General features: G+C 43.7%; 1 pseudogene; it reads left to right on the forward strand.

The window, feature by feature from the left end:
• The first annotated feature begins 4,085 nt into the window (after positions 1–4,085).
• LOC122814561 lies at positions 4,086–4,204 on the forward strand (annotated as a pseudogene).
• The last annotated feature ends 3,217 nt before the right edge of the window (positions 4,205–7,421 follow it).

Raw genomic sequence — 7,421 nt, forward strand, 5'->3', positions numbered from 1 at the left:
AGCCATCCTCCTCCTCGTCCAGCCATCCATCTTCCTCAGGCCAGCCAGCCATCCTCCTCCAGCCAGCCAGCTAGCCATCCTCCTCCAGCCAGCCATCCAGCCATTCTCCTCCCTCCATCCAGCCAACCAGCCATCCTCTTCCTCCATCCAACCAGCCATCCTCCATCCAGCCAACCAGCCATCCTCCAGCCAGCCAGCCATCCATCCAGCCTGCCTCCTCCAGCCAGCCAGCCATCCAGCCTGCCTCCTCCAGCCAGCCAGCCAGCCATCCAGCCTGCCTCCTCCAGCCAGCCAGCCAGCCATCCAGCCTGCCTCCTCCAGCCAGCCAGCCAGCCATCCAGCCTGCCTCCTCCAGCCAGCCAGCCAGCCAGCCAGCCATCCAGCCTGCCTCCTCCAGCCAGCCAGCCAGCCAGCCATCCAGCCTGCCTCCTCCAGTCAGCCAGCCAGCCAGCCAGCCTGCCTCCTCCAGCCATCCAGCCTGCCTCCTCCAGCCAGCCAGCCATCCAGCCTGCCTCCTCCAGCCAGCCAGCCATCCAGCCTGCCTCCTCCAGCCAGCCAACCAGCCATCCAGCCTGCCTCCTCCAGCCAGCCAGCCAGCCAGCCTGCCTCCTCCAGCCAGCCAGCCAGCCATCCAGCCTGCCTCCTCCAGCCAGCCAGCCAGCCAGCCAGCCATCCAGCCTGCCTCCTCCAGCCAGCCAGCCATCCAGCCTGCCTCCTCCAGCCAGCCAGCCAGCCAGCCATCCAGCCTGCCTCCTCCAGCCAGCCAGCCAGCCAGCCATCCAGCCTGCCTCCTCCAGCCAGCCAGCCAGCCATCCAGCCTGCCTCCTCCAGCCAGCCAGCCATCCAGCCTGCCTCCTCCAGCCAGCCAGCCATCCAGCCTGCCTCCTCCAGCCAGCCAGCCAGCCATCCAGCCTGCCTCCTCCAGCCAGCCAGCCATCCAGCCTGCCTCCTCCAGCCAGCCAGCCAGCCAGCCAGCCATCCAGCCTGCCTCCTCCAGCCAGCTAGCCATCCAGCCTGCATCCAGCAGCTATTCCCACCAACCAGTTAGCCACTCCAGCCAGCCATCCATCCATCCCCCAGCCATTCATGCAGCCAGCCATGCATACATTCATTCGGCCATCCATCCAGCTGCTACTCCCACCAACCAGCTAGCCACTCCAGCAGCCATCCGTCGTACCCATAACAGCATCTCTTTCACCACTCTGGTGGTGACGTCATGGTAGAGGGTGTGACCAGTGTCATATTGGCCACACCGCCATGTTCCACTTTGGCCCACTTAAAAGGTGGCAACCCTATGCCCAAGATGGTTAATGAGTTGTCCCTTAATCAGTGTATTCAATTTCCTTTTTTCCTTCTCAGTCTGCAGTGAGAAGGTTATCCACACCTTTGGACATACATAGATGGCTCAGATATTTGGATAAAATGAAGGTTGTCTGCAAATATGAGCAACTTTTTTTTCATCCCAGGACTTTGTATTTAGTGGTTTCCAAACAAACCATCTCCTGTTGGATCTCTAAGGGTGTTTCCTTGTGTTATTCCTTTCATGGAAAATGTCTGTCTGTAAAGGCACATTCTACTAGGTTGGTCACCTCTTCTGGTGCCTTTTTCAAGGGCTTGGACACCAATTCCATCCTTGAATCTGCTACGTAGTCCTCTATTTATACTTTACTAAGCATTGCAAATTGGATGTTCCTAGGGGCAGGGCAGGTTTTGCCAGAGCTATTTTGCATGAGTTTGTAGAGGACTCTTCTGTACTTTCCTCCTCACAGTCTTAGCTGTTGTACTCTCCCTTCAGTGAAAAATACTGCAATAGAGATATGGAAGAACATAGTGCAGTTATGTAAAATGTTACTATAACAGTAGGTGGTCTTTTCTTCGCTGTTGCAGTATTTGGTCCCTCCCTCCTTCCTCCTTCTTCCTTCTCTTATGGCTCTTGCCCCTGCCTTTTGTTGCCCTCCAGGCTGAGCGGCTCTTGCTTCCTTTCCTTTCTGAATTTTTTCTTCTGGATGTACATGTTCTGTGTGTCCTTGGGGGTATTGTGTTCCTCCTTGGGCAGTTGACCTTTATGCCCTACATGGGGGCATACATGTGAAGTACATCACCTATAAAATCCAAATGCTTTGGTATAGTGGCCAGATGTTGGGCTGTGTTTGGCTGGAGATCCCCTTCATTGAAGAGAAGCACATCTACTGTTATGGGAAGACTTTACAGAACTGTACTGTCTGTAGTACAGGTGCTTACAGAGGCACTGTTTTTGTGAAGATGTAGGAGTTCAAACAGGATTGGAGCTTGAAAAGCTAGGCACAGATCACCTTGGAGCAGCCAACAGATTGCTGAATATAGCGGAAAGTCATGCTAATCTTTTGGGATACTTGAAGGATTTGAGACCCTTAATATTCTTATTTAGAAATCTTTGGGGCTTTCCCAGTTGAGCTATATGCTTGGATGTTTGCATGTCATATGCTATGATGGGCTTGATAAGGGAAGGGTACAGGGTATGATGATGACTTTGACTCTTGAAAATATTCCCTTTGTAATTAACGGAGTCCGATAGAATTTCTAGACTGTGGTGGAAGCATGATCAAATGTGAGAGTTGTCAATATACGTAGCCAGTCTCTTATGACAGTCTGCCTGAAAAAGTGTACCATTTATAACATAACGAGGTGAAAATGCTTTTTTTTTTTGCCAAACTCCACTACTCTGCACTTTTTTTGTATTTAACTTTAGGCCATTTTCAGTATACCAGGTATATGGATAGTCCAAATTATGCAGGAGCTGTATGGTATTTGTGGATGAAAGGATAACAGTACTTGGCTTGCAGTCAGCAAATTTGGTTAATCGCATTTCTGGGATATTGGCTTGGATATTGGGAAAATAAGATTCAAGCAGGAGAGGGCTTAGAATGGCTCCCTGTGCAGACCACTCATTACAGTTTTACATTCCGAGAGTGTTCCAGCAACTTTCACAACTTGGGATCTGTTAGCCAGTTTGCAATCCACTGAATGATGTAGGAGTTTATATTTATTTTTTTTCAACAGTTCCTGCATGAGAAATTATTTCAAAAGCCTTTGCCATGTGCAAGATAAGCAGTGTCCACAGGGTGATCAATGTCCACAATCTCTATAACCTTTTTAGAGAAGCATACTAAATTGCACAAGTTGAGAAGAAAAAAAGCTGGAGAATTAAATGCTATTTTCATAGCCAACAGACTGTTTCTCTGGAAAATATTAATCTGTTTACCTGTTGGGTCACCTGGTGAAGACTAGTACTACAAGTCGAAGTGGAGGGTTTGGATAATCCTAAAATCTTAAGTTACCAATACTCAGTATGTTACAAACTCAGTATTTCAGTGATCCTCTGTCGCTTGTTACCAGTGTCTGTGCAGCAGGTATCTAATGCCGATGCTAGAATAATAAGGTTAATATTGGAGTAACACAACTGGGATATATGAGGCTGAGGCTGTTAGAGGAGCAGATGCATGCACTTTTTGCCATGCTTCTGCAAGTTACCTACCTGATTGTTTTTTCTGGTGATGTCTTTTGTTTCTTTTCCAAATGTTTGCTTTTTCTAAACAAATCATGGTGCAGTGTTCACTTTTTATTATATTTCTGGGTTGACTGGCCCTTTCATTTCATAATTATGCATGTAGACACCCACAGGATATGTCTGCCAAAGTTCAGTATACCCTAGCTTGTGTGGTTATCAAGTAAGACCAACATTCTAAAGCTAGTCTGCATACAGATGAGGAAGGAGGAGAAATGTGTGACTGAAGCCAGTAGTAATTATAGCAAAAAAGAACAGTCAAAAATTAAAAGTGCAATAAAAGGTACTGTTGCTTCTACTGAGAGTTGTCCAGTTTGTTCCTTAGCTGTACCTGACTCTTCTTTTGTACCCGAGAGTCCATACATCAGGGATAGCAGAGACTGAATGTCTTGTATGACTGACAAATGTCATCTGCACTATTGACACTGGGTAAATGAGAGTTGTATAGTTCACAGCCTGGAAGGGAAGACTACAAATAGTGGATATGAAAATGACAACTGAACAGTGAGCTATAAAGGCCACCAGAAAAGCTTTACCCTTTACCTACGGCCATACCACACTGAATATGCCCGATGTCATTTGATCTTGGAAGCTAAGCAGGGTCAGGCCTGGTTAGTACTTGGATGGGAGACTGCCTGGGAATACCAGGTGCTGTAGGCTTTTGTTTAGTGACACAGCAGAGGGCAGTACAGTGTCAACTTTTACTTTTACTGTTTTAACTACTAAAACATCTGCTGTTTAGACAGTAAACCTTTCAACTCCTTCAGATATAACAAAGTAGAAAAGATAAGCAGTCCGAACTCAGATCATGTAATTTCAATACTCTCCTTGTTTCATTCACATTTTTTACTACCATGGATGGGTTACATGTACAAGAACCCAGTGTAAAAGGAGAAACAAGTCAGGCAGCTTCCATCGGTGTGCAGCTGGTAACTTGTAATGTGCACATTTTAAAAGTTTGAACTTTGGAAAGGATCAGTTGAAACAAGCTAAGCCTCTTCACAGGAGGAGTAGTATTTTTAACATGCTGCACTATCCCAAAGGCTTGTGTGGAAATTTTAAAGAGGCAGTACAACATTTTTTCTGCACTGTTCAAATGAATCAGGAAGAAACAAATGCCATGCATATAGCCATACTTCCAAAATGTCCTGAGTTTGGAAGGATGCCTTTAACTGTATTTCAGTCTTTTGCCCCATACCTTCTAAAATTAGCATTTTGAGAAGTGCTAAGTTAATAGTGCAAGCGTTCACCCAAAATGACTTAATCTCACTTTTGGAATATCAGTTCTGTCATGAAGCTGTAGTAGTGGCTTTCATTACGTAAGTTAGACGATGTGCACAGTAATTAATCTTGATTCTTCCAGACTTCATGTGCATCGTAATAAAATAGTTTCTACAGAAGTGGTCAGTTGTTAAATACCTCCCAAAGTGACATCATGCACAGTATGAGATAATTGTGGCACAGCAGTGTTCAATCATCTTAATTTTGCTTTGACGTGGAAATGTTGAGAGCATCCACTACATAGACACTGCTTCAAAGGACCACTATGTGAAAAAAGTGAAAGTTTTTTTTTAATCTTTTCAAGTATTTTCATACTATGCAAAGCTCCCTGTAGCAAAATAAGTTCTTATTTGTAGTTTTTCTTTTCTAGCCCTGAATGTTTTCACGGGGGGCAGACAGCCCAATGACATTGTTTTCCTTTGAAAGATAAATGTCTCCCATAATCCAGTGTGAAAGCACAGTCTGTATGATCAAGTCGTCGTCCTGTAAATTGACAAGAAAACAGTTCCATTCACTTTGATTGGAAGACCTGAAAAATAGCTACTAACTTTCAGAGCCGTCAGAACAAGAGTCATTGAATGGGCTACAGTGAGACAGTAAACCTTTCAACAAACGCTTTTCCTACTGCTATTTTACATATGTGAAAGTTACTTACAACACTGTTTAAATTACAGAAATAAAACAAGACTTTTGACAGAGCAGTTTTCCAAGTTTCAGCTCCTGACAAGGTTACTTCTCCCACCTCTCCTCCTTCAGTGAACCCGAGTATCACATTTCTTGCTTTTCTAGGTTTAGCGTATTAATGAAGTATCGCATGGTAGACCTCAAATCACTCAACATTGTTTGCTGTCTGGTGCCTCCCTCATCTCTCTCTTATCTCCTGCCTTCTGAGTGGCAGTCTTACAGAAAATGCTATAAAATGCATGGATCAAGCAAACATGACCATTCATGAGAATGTGCCCAGTAGTATATATGATTTGAAATGCACTCCTGCTGCTTGCTTGGTTATATGTCCATACTAATCCTATTTTAGCATGACACGAAATGTGGTATGTCATATAAAATTTTACATAACAATGAAATGCTTTCTTTTTTAAACAATGACCTTTTAAGCCTCTGAGTTGGCCCTCTGCTTTCTATTACTATTGCTTTATTTTACTCACTTTAGTTATATACTTCCTGTAAACAGTGTCCCCAGTTCTGGTGCTGAAAGGTTGAGAGCAAAGGCCTAACTCGGGGACACTTTTTAAAACTGCACTAGTACTATATTTAGAAAGCTGACAAAATAATTAACATCTGCAGGCCAGATACCTTGTCTTCTAAGGTATTTTGGCGATTGTAAAGAATGGACTACCAGGTTCTTTCCTGGATGTGCAATAGCAAGCCCCGCCCCTGCACTGTAATAACACATCTGTATTCGCCCACTTAAACTGCAAGTGTACTGTTTGTTATACCGTTACAGCTTACATGTTCATGTAATTTATATAAGTTAACATATTTTAACTAAATACGTTCAGTGCACAACTCTGCCCATGCAGGTGCGTTAATGATCTCTCCATTAAGTATCATTCAGAAAATTATATACATTTGAGTTTGACTTCATATCATTGAAAACATGTACACTGATACAGATCCTGTCATTCTAGACACTTTATATGTGTGGCGAATCAGAGTACTGAAGTCAGCAAATAATGTCATACATTAAGACTTTATCATTCAGAAAATGGTATATGAACAATATTTAAAATATGTCCCTATTTTTGTCCAGATTTCTTGTTAAGATGATCAGAGGTATTGTGTTGACAAATATTTAAAGGGTTAATTTAGGGTATCCCTTCATTTGACAGATAACCCAGTGTCAGTCAACATGGCCCTGCCCACCACCTGCACGATCATGAAAATGGTAGTCTGTGTTTTTTTTTTTCCTTTTTACAGTCTCTGGCATTTTATGTCACTCATGGGAACAGTGAACCACTTACTCTGATTTAAACAAATGAAACCTAATTAATTCAGAAGGTAACACACAATACATGTCTGAATGAACCCAGAAAGCATAGGCCGTGAAGACAGTTGAATAACAATGAACTTGAATCCTTATAGGAAGGGAGTAGCACTGCAGGAAATGTTACTCTTTATCTGAAAGGACACTGCAGACATCTGGTCTCCTAAGTACAGTAAGTGAATATCCTAGGGTTTCCAAATTTAAACAATGAAAGAAGGCATATGACAAAAAAGTAATGGGGTAGCAGGTATGCCTCATTTAGTCATGCCCCCGGTATCTTAATTGTACTACCTGATGACTTGTCACACATCATCTTTCAAAGGAAAGAAAACAGTGGAAAGTGTAGAACAGCAGAAATACAGACTCATTTGTCAGCTTCTGGCATTCTAAAGGCATTCAGATTATCTAAGAAAAGCACTGCTTTTCCCAACTTGTAAATGTGTAGAAACTCTCTCAGGCTGCTACCCATTATGTCAGCAAAACCCACACATAGACGAGGGTATCTGTAAAATGCCAGACGTACAGTTGTAAGTACTACTCACCTGCTCTGTTCAGTATTACACTTACAGAGCCATAGCCCTATTATGGCCTCAC

The sequence above is a fragment of the Protopterus annectens genome, chromosome 10.part0 (assembly GCF_019279795.1).
Source record: "Protopterus annectens isolate FY-2018-M chromosome 10.part0, PAN1.0, whole genome shotgun sequence".
Classification (NCBI taxonomy): Eukaryota; Metazoa; Chordata; order Ceratodontiformes; family Protopteridae; genus Protopterus; species Protopterus annectens.